The sequence below is a fragment of the Diplotaxodon limnothrissa genome, linkage group LG14 (genome assembly GCF_057381915.1).
Source record: "Diplotaxodon limnothrissa isolate DT_005_m linkage group LG14, D_limnothrissa_male_GT1.1, whole genome shotgun sequence".
Taxonomy (NCBI): Eukaryota; Metazoa; Chordata; class Actinopteri; order Cichliformes; family Cichlidae; genus Diplotaxodon; species Diplotaxodon limnothrissa.
This window is the reverse complement of record NC_140609.1, coordinates 38,338,599-38,352,894: the sequence shown is the minus strand read 5'-3', so window position 1 is coordinate 38,352,894 and position 14,296 is coordinate 38,338,599. Positions and strand designations below refer to the sequence as shown.

Genomic DNA, 14,296 nt, shown 5'->3' with positions numbered 1-14,296 from the left:
GGCGAAAACAAGAATGTTTAAATTTATGCAGGAGGAGTATATGCAACAGGAGAAGTGCTCGGCCTATTTTTTTGCTCAAATGAAAAAGAAAGAGGAAAAAGGGGCAATTATGGAACTGGAAAGGGAAGGGAAATCGGTTACTGGACGGGATAATATTTTGAAGATGGTAGAGGAGTACTACAGTTCATTGTTTGGTGTGGAAGAAGTAGATAGAGGGGCTCAAGAAATGGTTTTAGGTTTTCTGAAAGAGAGGTTACCAGAGGACGCAAGGAAGCTTTTGGAAAGGAGCATAACAAACCACGAACTATACGAGGCGATAAAGACAATGAAGAATAACAAGGTACCTGGGATAGATGGACTCACAAAGGAGTTTTACATCACCTTTTGGGATCTCATCGGAGACCACTTGTTGGAGGTATTTGAAGAAATGTGTGAAACGGGTAGAATGCCAAAGAGTATGAGGACGGGTGTGATAAGTTTACTACATAAGAAAGGCTCACCTGCTGTGCTTTCAAATTATAGGCCTCTTTCAATGGTCTGCGTGGACTACAAAATTTTGAGTCGAACTCTAGCAAGACGCCTGGCCCAAGTCTTGCCTGCTATTATTAATGCAGACCAGACATGCGGGGTAAAGGGCAGGCAGATTGGTTGGAACTTACAATTACATAGAGATGTGCTTACATACATCGGAGAGAGGAACTTGACAACAATATGCGTAACACTTGATCAGGAAAAAGCTTTTGATAGGGTCAATTATGATTTCTTATGGAGGGTGATGAGAAATTTTGATATAGGAGGAAAATTTTTGAATTGGATAAGTATGATGTATACTGACATAATTTGCAAGATAAAGATAAATGGACACTTAACAGAGGAAGTACAACAAACGAGAGGGCTACAGCAGGGTTGCCCCCTGTCCGCCCTACTCTATGTTATATATGTAGAACCTTTAGCATGTGCAATAAGAGGAAACGAGAAAATTAGAGGAGTGCCCTTGCCAGGGGGGGAGGTGTTGAAGATCTCCCAGTACGCTGACGACACAGTTCTTTACTTGGAAGATGATGGAAGTGTGAGGGAGATGATACGAACAATACAGACCTTTGAGAGCGCTGCGGGGTCAAAGGTCAATAAGGAGTGTTACACCCCGGCCTAGGCAACCGGGGTGCAACGCAGAAAAATAAAAATAATGAAAACACACGAGAAAAAACTAATACGAGCTTCCACAAAAATAATCCCCAAAACGAGATTTAAAGCAAGATACGACATTTATTTACATCACCAAACACAAGACGTCAAACTATTTACAACGGGGGGAAGATCGCGACCATGACACACTGAAACACAAGGCTTAAATACATAGAAGGAGCAATTAGGGAATGGACCACAGGAGGGAAACACAGCTGGGGCAAATTAGAACTGACGAGACAGGGAAAATGTAAACTGAACACACTAAGATAACAACAGACCTTCAAAGTAAAACAGGAAACACATGACAGTCACGCAAAAACAAAACACTGACACACCGAAACGTAACATTTCCCCCTACCCAAAAATCAAACATGTAACCCCAAGTGAAATGTTTGATCAAAACCGGATGAAGGCTGGTGGAGGCTGGAGCGGTCCCACGGACCCTCCAGCAGACGACGAAGGCTGGAGCGGTCCCCCGGACCCTCCAGCGAAGGCAGACGAAGGCTGGAGCGGTGCCTCGGACCCTCCAGCGAAGACAAACGAAGACTGAAGCGGTGCCCCGGACCCTCCAGCAAAGGCAGACGAAGGCTGGAGCGGTGCCTCGGACCCTCCAGCGAAGGCGGACGAAGGCTGAAGCGGTCCCTCCAACGGACCCTCCAGCGAAGACGGACGAAGGCTGATGAAGGCTGGAGTGGTCCCACCGACCCTCCAGCAGACGACGAAGGCTGGAGCGGTCCCACGGACCCTCCAGCGAAGGCGGAGGAAGGCTGGAGCGGTCCCACCGACCCTCCAGCGAAGGCGGATGAAGGCTGGAGCGGTCCCACGGACCCTCCAGCGACGACAAAGGCTGGGGCGGTCCCACGGACCCTCCAGCAGACGACGAAGGCTGGAGCGGTCCCTCGGACCCTCCAGCGAAGGCGGATGAAGGCTGAAGCGGTCCCTCCAACGGACCCTCCAGCGAAGACGGACGAAGGCTGATGAAGGCTGGAGTGGTCCCACCGACCCTCCAGCAGACGACGAAGGCTGGAGCGGTCCCACGGACCCTCCAGCGAAGGCGGAGGAAGGCTGGAGCGGTCCCACCGACCCTCCAGCGAAGGCGGATGAAGGCTGGAGCGGTCCCACGGACCCTCCAGCGACGACAAAGGCTGGGGCGGTCCCACGGACCCTCCAGCAGACGACGAAGGCTGGAGCGGTCCCTCGGACCCTCCAGCGAAGGCGGATGACGGCCGGATCGGCCCTCAGACCCTCCAGCGAAGACAGACGGCTGAAGCGGTCCCTCCCTCGGACCCACCAGCGAAGACAAACGAAGGCTGGAGCGGTCCCTCGGATCCCCCAGCGAAGGCGGATGAAGGCCGGACCGGCCCTCGGACCCTCCAGCGATTGGACGAGCCCCCATATGTTACACCCCGGCCTAGGCAACCGGGGTGCAACGCAGGAAAATAAAAATAAGGAAAATAAAACCACGAAGGCTCTCCCTCGGACCCTCCAGCGACGGCGGACGGCTGAAGCGGTCCTCGGACCCCTCAGCGAAGGCGAATGAAGGCTGGAGCGGTCCCACGGACCCTCCAGCAGACGACAAAGGCTGGGGCGGTCCCCGGACCCCCCAGCGAAGGCAATCCCGGACGAGCCCCCATATGTTACACCCCGGCCTAGGCAACCGGAGTGCAACACGAAAAAAAGTAAAAATAAAGAGAAAAAAAAAAACACACAAAAAACCCCACTAAAGCTCACCACCAAAATCCCAAAACGAAAGTATCGACAAATCTATTTAAAGCTATTTACAACAAACTATTTATTTACAACAAAACACCAAACTATTTACAACACGGGGGAGATCGCGACCCTCCAGCGAAGGCGGATGAAGGCTGGAGCGGTCCCACGGACCCTCCAGCGACGACAAAGGCTGGGGCGGTCCCACGGACCCTCCAGCAGACGACGAAGGCTGGAGCGGTCCCTCGGACCCTCCAGCGAAGGCGGATGAAGGCCGGATCGGCCCTCAGACCCTCCAGCGAAGACAGACGGCTGAAGCGGTCCCTCCCTCGGACCCACCAGCGAAGACAAACGAAGGCTGGAGCGGTCCCTCAGATCCTCCAGCGAAGGCGGACGAAGGCCGGATCGGCCCTCAGACCCTCCAGCGATTGGACGAGCCCCCATATGTTACACCCCGGCCTAGGCAACCGGGGTGCAACGCAGGAAAATAAAAATAAGGAAAATAAAACCACGAAGGCTCTCCCTCGGACCCTCCAGCGACGGCGGACGGCTGAAGCGGTCCTCGGACCCCTCAGCGAAGGCGAATGAAGGCTGGAGCGGTCCCACGGACCCTCCAGCAGACGACAAAGGCTGGGGCGGTCCCCGGACCCCCCAGCGAAGGCAATCCCGGACGAGCCCCCATATGTTACACCCCGGCCTAGGCAACCGGGGTGCAACGCAGAAAAATAAAAATAATGAAAACACACGAGAAAAAACTAATACGAGCTTCCACAAAAATAATCCCCAAAACGAGATTTAAAGCAAGATACGACATTTATTTACATCACCAAACACAAGACGTCAAACTATTTACAACGGGGGGAAGATCGCGACCATGACACACTGAAACACAAGGCTTAAATACATAGAAGGAGCAATTAGGGAATGGACCACAGGAGGGAAACACAGCTGGGGCAAATTAGAACTGACGAGACAGGGAAAATGTAAACTGAACACACTAAGATAACAACAGACCTTCAAAGTAAAACAGGAAACACATGACAGTCACGCAAAAACAAAACACTGACACACCGAAACGTAACAGGAGAAATCAAAATATAAATTTTTGGGACGATGGGCAGGTAGGAGAGAGACGCTTTGTGTGAAGGGCCCATGCGGGTCCTGGGCATAGATTTTGGAAATCCAGGGGGGGATGCAAATTACAACTGGGATTTGAAGATAGCAAAGATCTTAAAGAAATTGGGGATGTGGTCAAAAAGAAAGCTTACTATAACTGGCAAAGTTTTGGCCGTAAAAGCTGACATCTTACCTGCCCTACTCCATTTGGCATATGTCTTTCCAATGCTACAGACTCATAGGAAGGTGCTAACACGGGGAATTTTTAAATTAATATGGGGGGGGGGGGGGGGGGTATGAATATGTAAAAGAACAACTATGTATCAGACAATATCAAAAGGTGGGAGGGATGTCCCATACATCCCTTTGAAATTGGATGTGATGTATTACAGTAACATATGTGCTCCTCTCCAGCCACCCCTTTCCTGTCAAAGTGGAACTCTGGAGCAGAGCAGGCGGGGCCTGAGATCTGCCCCTTCAGCCAAGCAAACAGGGCCTACCGTGACGCCGGAAGCCGGGACGAGGAGTCACTGTGGCTTCCTGCGAGGCCAAAGAAACACACACTCTGGCTTCTGGGAGGGAGGGATGTCCCATACATCCCTTTGAAAATGGATGTGATGTATTACAGTAACATATGTAATTTATTGAACAGGTCCAATGTACATAAATGCCAAGTCTTGATCCGCTTTTGGTTATCTGGCCCCATGAGACAATTGATCGAGTGGGATAATAGGGTGCCAAGGGCGGAAAGCAGACCAGACTATTTTTCAAGGATGATTAAATGGCGGGAGAAGCATCAGGAATATAAGGACAAAGACCTCATGTTGAATCACAAAAAAATTGTATAGAGCCATGGTGCAGAAAATGCACACCCAAAATTCATGGGTGCAGGAGGAGGTATGGATACGAGCTCAGGAGAAGGGACTGAGCAACGGCTGCAGGGATTTTAACTGGCTGCTGCTGCATAAAAAAATACCGGTAAGATCAATAATGCATGCACATAGATTATGTGATAATAAGAACTGTCCAAGAAGCACATGTCAAAGAGAAGAAACAATAGAACATGTAATGTGGGGATGCCCCTTTGCGAGGGAAGTGTGGGGTGAAATGCAGAAGCAGTATGTTTGTTTAAAAGGGATTTCGTACGATGAAGTAATGTTCCTTACGGGATGGGAGAAGGGAAGTAACCGAAAAGGAAAGTCTTTGTTATTAGTGTCCTTGGTAAAACTATATTTGTAGAAGGCCCGGCAAGGGTATATTTTGGGGTCATACAAATGGACAGCCAAGAGTATATGTAGATTGGTAGAGAAGGAAATAGAAAAAGTGCGGCTGCTGGAGAAATTGAAATGGGGGTGGGATACAATCAAAGATGGATGGAAAGACATTCCTTAGAAGTCACTTAATATAGAGGCCTAAGAAGAAAAGTTTTTTGGTTGTTTTGTTCGTTTCTTTGAGAGCAACACATGGTAAGATCAGTATTGAGTTGATAAAAGGATTGGAAAATAAGGTAACGGGGATTTTTATGCCAATTTAGAAGATGTGATGTAACTTTGGTATGACTGTACAATTGAACGTGTGTTTCTCCTCTTTACGACTTATTATTTTGCTATTTAGATGCCACAGTACTTGTAGAAAGGACCTTTGAACCTTTCGATCAATGGAGAGAGAAAATGTCTCGCTTTGTATAGAATAGGCTTACCCTTTGTGATGTTTAATAATCTACATGTATGTGATGTTTTGTTTTTTGAAAATAAAAAAAGGAAAAAAAAAAATCTGTTCTTATCGAGAAGCAATATGGCAACTGCGTCGGCCAGTTATGGGGAAGAGATGGACAGAAGGAGTGGAATGAAGAATACTTTACGTTTTGATTTGATCGACAAAGACTCTGCTTTCCAAGACCGGATAACTTTTGGGAGAAGAATCCTCTTTGACGCTCTCAACATACAGCCAGAAGAGATCTATTGCCTACAACAGAGCACAGCTAAGAAATATTACGATGTGACGCTAACTACCACAGAGAGAGCGGAGGACGCGAGACGGAAAGCCAACACAGCAGTAAGCGAAGACCTAAAAAGATACGCGGTAAAAAAAAAAAAAATCTGTTCTTATCAGTTTAATATCTGATACGCCCCCGATTTGGGGGCAACGTATTAAACACATTTTTAGAACAGGGAGCCGAATTAGGGGCTCGCGCCGTTCGCTCCACGCTCTTATCGAGACGTTCGCCGCTCTTACCATCTCGATAAGAGATTCCAATGCCTGAAACCATTGACGTGAGCAAGCCATCGCATTTTGTCCCAGTTCAAAGGGCACACCGAGAGAAGAGCAGACACATGGATCTTTGCTTTGGACACAAGAGTGAGGGGAGAGCGCGAACGCAGTCCCCCACTACCACAAATTATGCAGTTGAGATTCCCGCATTTGGGGAATTCACAAGGGTCAGCACAACCGGAGTGCAATGGTTGAGCCTCGCCCTGGGTGAACCACCTTCGTGATCATGGTATGTTATATCTATAGTTTATACCAAAAAGTTCTACTTTGGTTTCATCTGACCACATGACATTCTCCCAATCCTCTGCTGTATCATCCATGTGCTCTCTGGCAAACTTCAGACGGGCCTGGACATGCACTGGCTTCAGCAGCGGAACATGTCTGGCACTGCGGGATTTGATTCCCTGCCGTTGTAGTGTGTTACTGATGGTGACCTTTGTTACTTTGGTCCCAGCTCTCTGCAGGTCATTCACCAGGTCCCCCCGTGTGGTTCTGGGATCTTTGCTCACCGTTCTCATGATCATTTTGACCCCACGGGATGAGATCTTGCGTGGAGCCCCAGATCGAGGGAGATTATCAGTGGTCTTGTATGTCTTCCATTTTCTGATGATTGCTCCCACAGTTGATTTTTTCACACCAAGCTGCTTGCCTATTGTAGATTCACTCTTCCCAGTCTGGTGCAGGTCTACAATACTTTTCCTGGTGTCCTTCGAGAGCTCTTTGGTCTTGGCCATGGCGGAGTTTGGAGTCTGACTGTTTGAGGCTGTGGACAGGTGTCTTTTATACAGATGATGAGTTCAAACAGGTGCCATTCATACAGGTAACGAGTGGGGGACAGAAAAGCTTCTTACAGAAGACGTTACAGGTCTGTGAGAGCCAGAGATTTTCCTTGTTTGAGGTGACCAAATACTTATTTTCCACCCTAATTTACGTATAAATTCTTTACAAATCCTACCATGTGGATTCATGGATTTTTTTTTCACATTCTGTCTCTCACAGTTGAAGTGTACCTCTGGTGCAAATTACTGACCTCTGTCATCATTTTAAGTGGGGGAACTTGCACAATCGGTGGCTGACTAAATACTTTTTTGCCCCACTGTATATATTGAACAATACAAAATTTTTAATTTATTTTATCAACTTTTCTTCTGACGATGCTGTCTGTGTTGAGAGCTCAGTGGATCTGCGTTCCACTACTCTGCCTAGGCTCCACTGTCGAGCGCAGATCCACTGAGCGCAGAGCAAGCTAGCGAGACAGAAGTTAAGCTCGTTGCAACATGGCAACTGCCTCAACACTACCCAAAATAGAACCTCCCCCACTCTCATTCAGATCTGGCGTTTGGAACTATTTTGGTTGTCATGTGAATTATGACCCTGATGGTAAGCGCATCATGGACAAAAGTAAAACAGTATGTGCCACGCAATGCTCAATTACACTGGTGGGAACTAGTGCGTTAGCGCAGTTAGCTCGTTAACGTGTTGACGCCGTCCAGCCCCACGCATGGGACGATCCGCGGTAACTCCTTAACTGTACTTTTGAGTTAAAATATATATTTATAATTTTAATAAGTGACAAATTAAAAAATTATGGCATGAACACTGTTTTGTATCAAAAAAATATCGAACCGTGACACCAAAGTATTGAACCGAACCGTGAATTTTGTGTATCATTGCACCCCTAATATATATGTGAGGCCATGAAAAGTTGACGCTGGTAATCTTTTCGGACCACAGTGCAGTAAGCGCTACAGTGGTGGTTAGCGGGCCCTACACAACTGGTCCAAAAGATTAGCTATGGCAAATAAATTATTATTATTATTATTATTATTATTATTATTATTATTATTATTATTATTATTATTATTATATGGAAAGCCTGCAACCTTTCATTTACTGGCAAAGTACTGGTGATGAAAATAGATATACTTCTTACCCTGCTATACCTGGCTTACATATTCCCCATGCATGAAGCAGTTAGAAAAGAAACAACGGGGCGGTCTGCCTCTCCCCACCGCAGGGAAAAGGGTAACACCACCTGAGTCTGGGTGCAGTTCCCCTCCTCCAGGGGCAAGGGTACCTAGACCCGGTTCGTAGAGTACGCTTGGGGAGTGTGATCGTGTGTACAGCGTCTCTTTATGTCTGTCTCCACGTTGGTTGAGTGTGGAGTAAGTGCATATGAGAGCATGAGGGTGGGAATGGATGTTTGTGTCTGTGTGTGCCTGTATGTCTGTGTCTATATGTCAGGTTGGGTATCAGACGCCACCTCTCTGGGGACATCTCAGGCCCTCCAAGGTTTGGAGGCCTATCTCCACCCACCACCACTTCCCCTGCCAGTGGCGGACTCCCTCAGGTGTCGGTGCGTTGGTGGTTCTTTGTGTCTGGGGGTGGGCATCCAGGTACACACCGGCTCACTCCTTGGCGGCCGCTTATCGGGGCCTGGAGCCTGGGGCTCGCTCGGGCCACTTCGGAGGTGGGATGCCCCCGGCCTCTCGGCCTGGGGCTCGGTCACTCAGGCACAGCTGGCTGCCGGCGGAGCTCACGGGCGCGTCACTGCAACTCCCCCTGGCTTCTGCTCCGCGGCTGCTGAGTGAGCCCTCATCTGGGACTCTCCTCAGCTCTAACTGAGACAGTGGCGCGGCTGCCCCTCTGTTGGTCTTCCTTGGTCTCTTGTGTTCTGGGGGCCTCTGGATGTCTGGAGTTTTGATCTCCTCCATACCTGCTTCGTGCCCTGGAGGACGGGGCTGTGGCTCCCCACACTCCCTAGCAGATCGTTACATGGAGAAACCTTTGGAATGCAAGCATGCTGATCCACACAGGTATGCACACGGGTGTGCACACGGGTATTCACAGACGCGGACTACAGCTTTCTTGGCTGCTGCCTCAAAGCACATTGTGCGCTGTCTATCTTGCGTGCTGCACAATATCGTTTATTATTTAGTATCTACTGATATCTACTGCTAGCTAGTTTATTGTGATGGTGCCGTTTTTTTTATTATGTTTTTTATTATGTTGCTCTTTGTTGTTTGCTTTCTCTTCTGTTTTTTTTCTCCATACAGGTGACCCAGGTGTTTTGTTTGTTTGTTTGTTCTTTCTTCCCCCCTTCTCACCGTCTCTTCTCCCCTTTGGTTTTCTTTCTCTCCCTCTCTTTCTTTCATTCTTTCTCCCTGTCCTATCCCCCAGTCATGTCTGTCCCGTTTGTAGCAACTGAAAATAAAATAAATTCATAATTATAATAAAGGTCAATCGAATGGACCAATATGGCAAGGCCATGATGATCCACTTGGTAAAATAAATCCGCTTGGCATCTTTCTTGGCCTTAAGACAACAATTCTGATGGCTAAAGATCCAAACGGGACACAAAAAAAAACCAAACAAACAAAAAAAAAAAACACCCTTAGAAAACTACCTAAACTGAGAACACAAATAACTAAACAGGCAGGCTTGCAGACAGAACACACAGTGTGGAATGAGGGAGATTGCAACACAGAGCAAGTCAAAGACAGAGCTTAAATACAAAGAGGGATAACGAGGGAAGGAGACACAGAAGGAGAGCACAGCTGGGAGTAATCAAACATGACGAGACAAAGCAGACGCAAAACTGAAAACATTAACATAGGATGCAGACTGTCAAAGCAAAACACTATCTAAACCCTGGGTGAAACAAAAACCAAACAAAAGACAAGTGCTAACCCTAACTCCCTAACTGAAAAAACAGTATAGATAATAATAAGGCAGTTCACCCCTTCTGCTTCAGTACCTTTTTACACGTGAAAAGTAACTACAATCTATTTACACAGCTCAGCGATCCTCAGGGAACACACACACAAAAAGTCATCAAGGGCTTCGGAGGCCAAGGACAGGTCTGCTGCTGCTGTAGAGGGTTTTTCAAATCAGCCACTTGATCAGGAAATCAATCAGCAGCTGCCAGCTCTCCAATCAGCAAGGACCTGCAGGTTCTTAAAAATACAGAACACACAGAACAAAATCCAGCCACTGGGATTCAAATTATGGGTAGGTTCATAACAGCCAGACAATCAAGCATGAATAGAATAAGATGTATGCCAACATATGCTGAGAGGAGAGAAGCTGCAACTCAGGATAGTCACATTTTGGGGGCTTTAATAAATTTGGCCAGATTTTCAGAAATGAGAGCTACTCCGTCCAAAGTAGGATGGATGCCATCTCTCCTAACAAGACCAGGTTTCCTCAAGAAAGTTTCCCAATTATCTATAAAGCCTACATGTCGGAGACCACTCACACAGCCAGCAATTGAAGGAGAACATGTGGCTAAACATGTCACTCCTGGTCCGATTGAGGAGGGGACCAGAGAAAACTACCGAGTCCGACATTGTTTTGGCAAAGTTAAACACCAAAATTGATTTTAGTGACCTCCGACTGACATAACCGGGTGTCATTACTGCTCTCGTGAATTATAATTTTACTAAATTTATGTTTACCCTTAGCCAGCAGTTTTAAATTTCACTCAATGTTGCCTGCTCTGGCTGCTAGCAGTGTCCAAGAGTTTTGTCCCCCCCCCCCGCTATGGCTCTGGGCCCCACACTTTGGGAAGGTCTGCTTTAGAGGAAGAGATAACTTTTGAAGAACTATATGATGTTAAAAATGAAGGACAGGAAAGTGCTGGGGTAGAAGATATAGAAGATAGGCACTTGGCAGCTATATGTATTAGTTTGATATAGTTGACCAGAAAGTCATTGATTGCTAATAGAATGAAAAGGTTAAATAAATCGTCAGATAGTAAAAGAGTATTAAATCTCCAAGGGGGGCAAGAGCGAGGTCTACCAATGAAGTTTTTATCAAGGCTTAGCAGAGCATGTTCTGAAATATCGATTGGGTAGTATTCAGAAGACTTGACTTAATGCATTAGAGAACTATCAACAAAAAAATTATCTATATGGGAATAGAACTGGTGTACCTCAGAGGAATAAAAATACTTTTTTGTTTGTGGATTATGTGTCCTCCAAGGATCTACAAACCCATTCTGAGACATGAAGTCCAAGACTGATTTTGACATAGAGGACTAAGGAAAGACACGAAGTGAGGAGCCGGCTAATGTCGGGCTCATTACACAATTTAACTCCCCAGCGAGAATTAGACAATTGGTAGAAGAGTGCTAATTAGGTTATTTGTAAAATCTGGGTTATCAAAATTTGGAACAAAAAGTTTAACTACTAAAACAGGAGTGTGAAATAGAGTACTAGTGATTATAAGGAATCTTCCTTTTTTTTTTTATCCTTTATTGTTTTGGAAACTGTAAAATGAAGCTTCTTACTAATTAAAATGGCTACTTCTCTGGCTTTAGAGTTAAAGGCTGAATGAAAGATCTCCCCAACCCACGAATACTAAAGCTTGAAATGATGTGTATCCTGCAGGTGTGTTTCTTGTAAAAATATTATATCTGGGTTTTTCACATTTTTCACGCTTCAGACCACCCATCCATCCCTCCCCTTGCTTGCACTCTGTCCTTCCCCAAATGAAGGAACGGTACAGAGTCAATGACAAACTTGTGCTTACAGTTAAATAGCGCAATAGGAAAAAAAAAAAACACTTCTAAGTGCTGGGTGAATTCTGCAGAACTAGACAAGTAGTATAAAAGGAAAATATACGATAGGCAGTATTCTCAAGAACCAAGAATGCCTGCCGTGAAAGTACTGTTTAAGTTAAACCCATAAGGAACAAACATTTAAAAACTGACCCATACATTTTTTTGAACATCAAAGAATAGCTTACCCAAGAGAAAGAAAAATAAACTCCTCAAAAGTATAAACCGGAAACCTCGACAGTTCCCCTAGGTATATTTTTCTTACTTGGTTATCATCTTGTAAGTTTTGGCCTCCTCTGTAGAGGTAAAATCCAGTGTGACCCCATCACGAGTAATCCGCAGCCAGGCTGGGTGAAGCAGTGGGAACCGGACCCCTTGAGCTGGCGGCAGCAGTCTGTGAAGGCTGCACATGCTTGCGCCGTCTTGGCGGCCTAATTGGGGAAAACAGAGTCGGTCAAATTGTTCACCTTAATCCACTGAAGCTCCCTTGCCCTCGACAGGATTTTAACACAGTCAGTATAGTAATGTGGTTTCACTACTATGGCATGGGGCTGCTCACCTGTCTTAGGCTTGGGAGGCAGAGTACGGTGAACAGGATCTAGCAGCGGCTCCTCGGCGAGGTCAAAGGCCTCCTTTAATTGAAAAAACAGCCAACTCTGCAGTAGCTCACTACTACTACTCACACCAAACTGCCATTAGCCGGAAATCAATTTTACTCCCTTTAAACAGAATAAAAAGTCTTGCAAGTTGACTTGGAATAATGTTAAAAAGATTTGGCATGGCAAATTGTTCTGGAATGTTTACCCACAAGAACATTCCTAAAAAGGAGGGAGTCCACAAGAAGTTTTCAATGCCCTACAGGAAAGTGTGGAGAGGATGAGATGGTCATAAATGTGATTTAACGTATGAAAGAATAGCACATGGTCTTGTGGCGGGGCGTGGTCTGCGGTGCTGCTGCAGGGGAGATGGACACACCTGCATGGCATCTGCAATCACGCCTCACCAGCTTTAACATCTGTACCAGGTCCTGAAATTGGTTGGAGAGGGACAAAAAGGAAGAAAAATGGAGACACAACAGACCCGTCTAATTTTAGACCCATTAGTTTGCTTAGTATGGATTAGAAAATACTAACCAACCAGGTTAGTACTTGAGCTTGCTAACATCGTTCTTCAAGACTTTCTTGTAACTCCCTTGTACCATAATGACTACCAGACTGTGACAGTCCACACGGACAATCCGTGGATGTCCGAAAAGACAATACAATATTTTTTAGGGACATTTGTAACTGTGCTACCCAGAGTCAAGGAGATCAAAGTTGCATTGGGAATATGGACAGGGAAAAGACAATTTAGAATTAAATTAAAGGAAGACCCAACTGGTTATGAAAGACATTGTCACCCACCTGCATGTTTCACTATTCGTGCAGATTGGGGGATTCATTATGTCAATTAATAATTTTTTAGAAATGCAGTACATATGGACATACAGAAGATGCATGTAGCCAGGTGTGTTGCTGAAGTTGTAATGCACTGGGACACAACGTAAGAGACTACAATGAATTAAGGAAATATCATTTATGTAATGCAGAATCTCACTTGGCTAAAAACTGTCCCAAACCTCGATCCTATGCAGTTGTTCTTAGGGACAATACTTTCGCCAGCAGCCAAGAAACAAAGAAATAAAAGACACCAATGATGCTGCAGTCAGTATTTCTCACTTTTTTCTCACTGGAATGCCTTAGCAACCCCCCAAGCTTACTAATTGATGAAGGAGCAAGATGAACATTGGCATCCTTTTTAGTTTTTTTTATTGTCTTTTGATATTTTTGTAAGAAGCATTTTCTAAACTACATTCATAATAACATGATGGATTTTAAAATTATGACCTGTTAAGAGGAGGAGCAGTCTTTACTTACTTAACAACTTGTAATTTTGACAAACTCATGTTTATCAAGGAATGGGTCAAGGGAGAGTCCAAATGGCATGTGGGGTGGGTACATTGCAGTGCAGACACTAAGTTGATAATTACACACAGGTTTGTTGCCAAAACTGCAACACTCTCTACAGGCTTTGTGTTATGCTCTAAAGAGTTAAGGAAATGTACTTTATGCTGAATCTCATTTGGCCAAGAACTGCCTGGAACCCTGACTTTATGCAACTTTTTTTGAGGGAAGGGATTTTGGCAGATGGCAGTGAAACAAGTGAAACTGAAAAACATCTCTTGAAAGTGGCACAGGTGGGGAAAATGAGTGTGTCAATTAGCAATTAGGAAAAGAAAAAAGATGGTTGTGGAAAAGTAGTGGCATGTAGTCAGAGTGGCCACGCAATATGTATGTAAAGAGGAGGCAAGGTTGAGTGTATGCGAGGACAAGGAGTCAGAGAGAGACCAGTGGTGTGACGACCCACTCCATATTGCCTTTTTTAAAATTTTTTTTAGGCTGTTTGTGTGTC

The 14,296-nt window shown here is 45.8% G+C and overlaps 1 protein-coding gene and 2 non-coding genes across 3 annotated transcripts in view; 2 read left to right on the top strand and 1 right to left on the bottom strand.

The window, feature by feature from the left end:
• Positions 1–14,296, top strand: part of LOC146619407 (transient receptor potential cation channel subfamily V member 1-like) — a 118,960-nt gene that overhangs the window by 100,618 nt on the left and 4,046 nt on the right. The window lies entirely within an intron of this gene.
• LOC146619409 (U2 spliceosomal RNA) lies at positions 6,078–6,271 on the top strand. The gene has a single exon (XR_014906805.1). It is a non-coding gene; the product is annotated as a U2 spliceosomal RNA (small nuclear RNA).
• On the bottom strand, positions 6,375–6,534 carry LOC146619408 (U1 spliceosomal RNA). Its single transcript, XR_014906806.1, has one exon. It is a non-coding gene; the product is annotated as a U1 spliceosomal RNA (small nuclear RNA).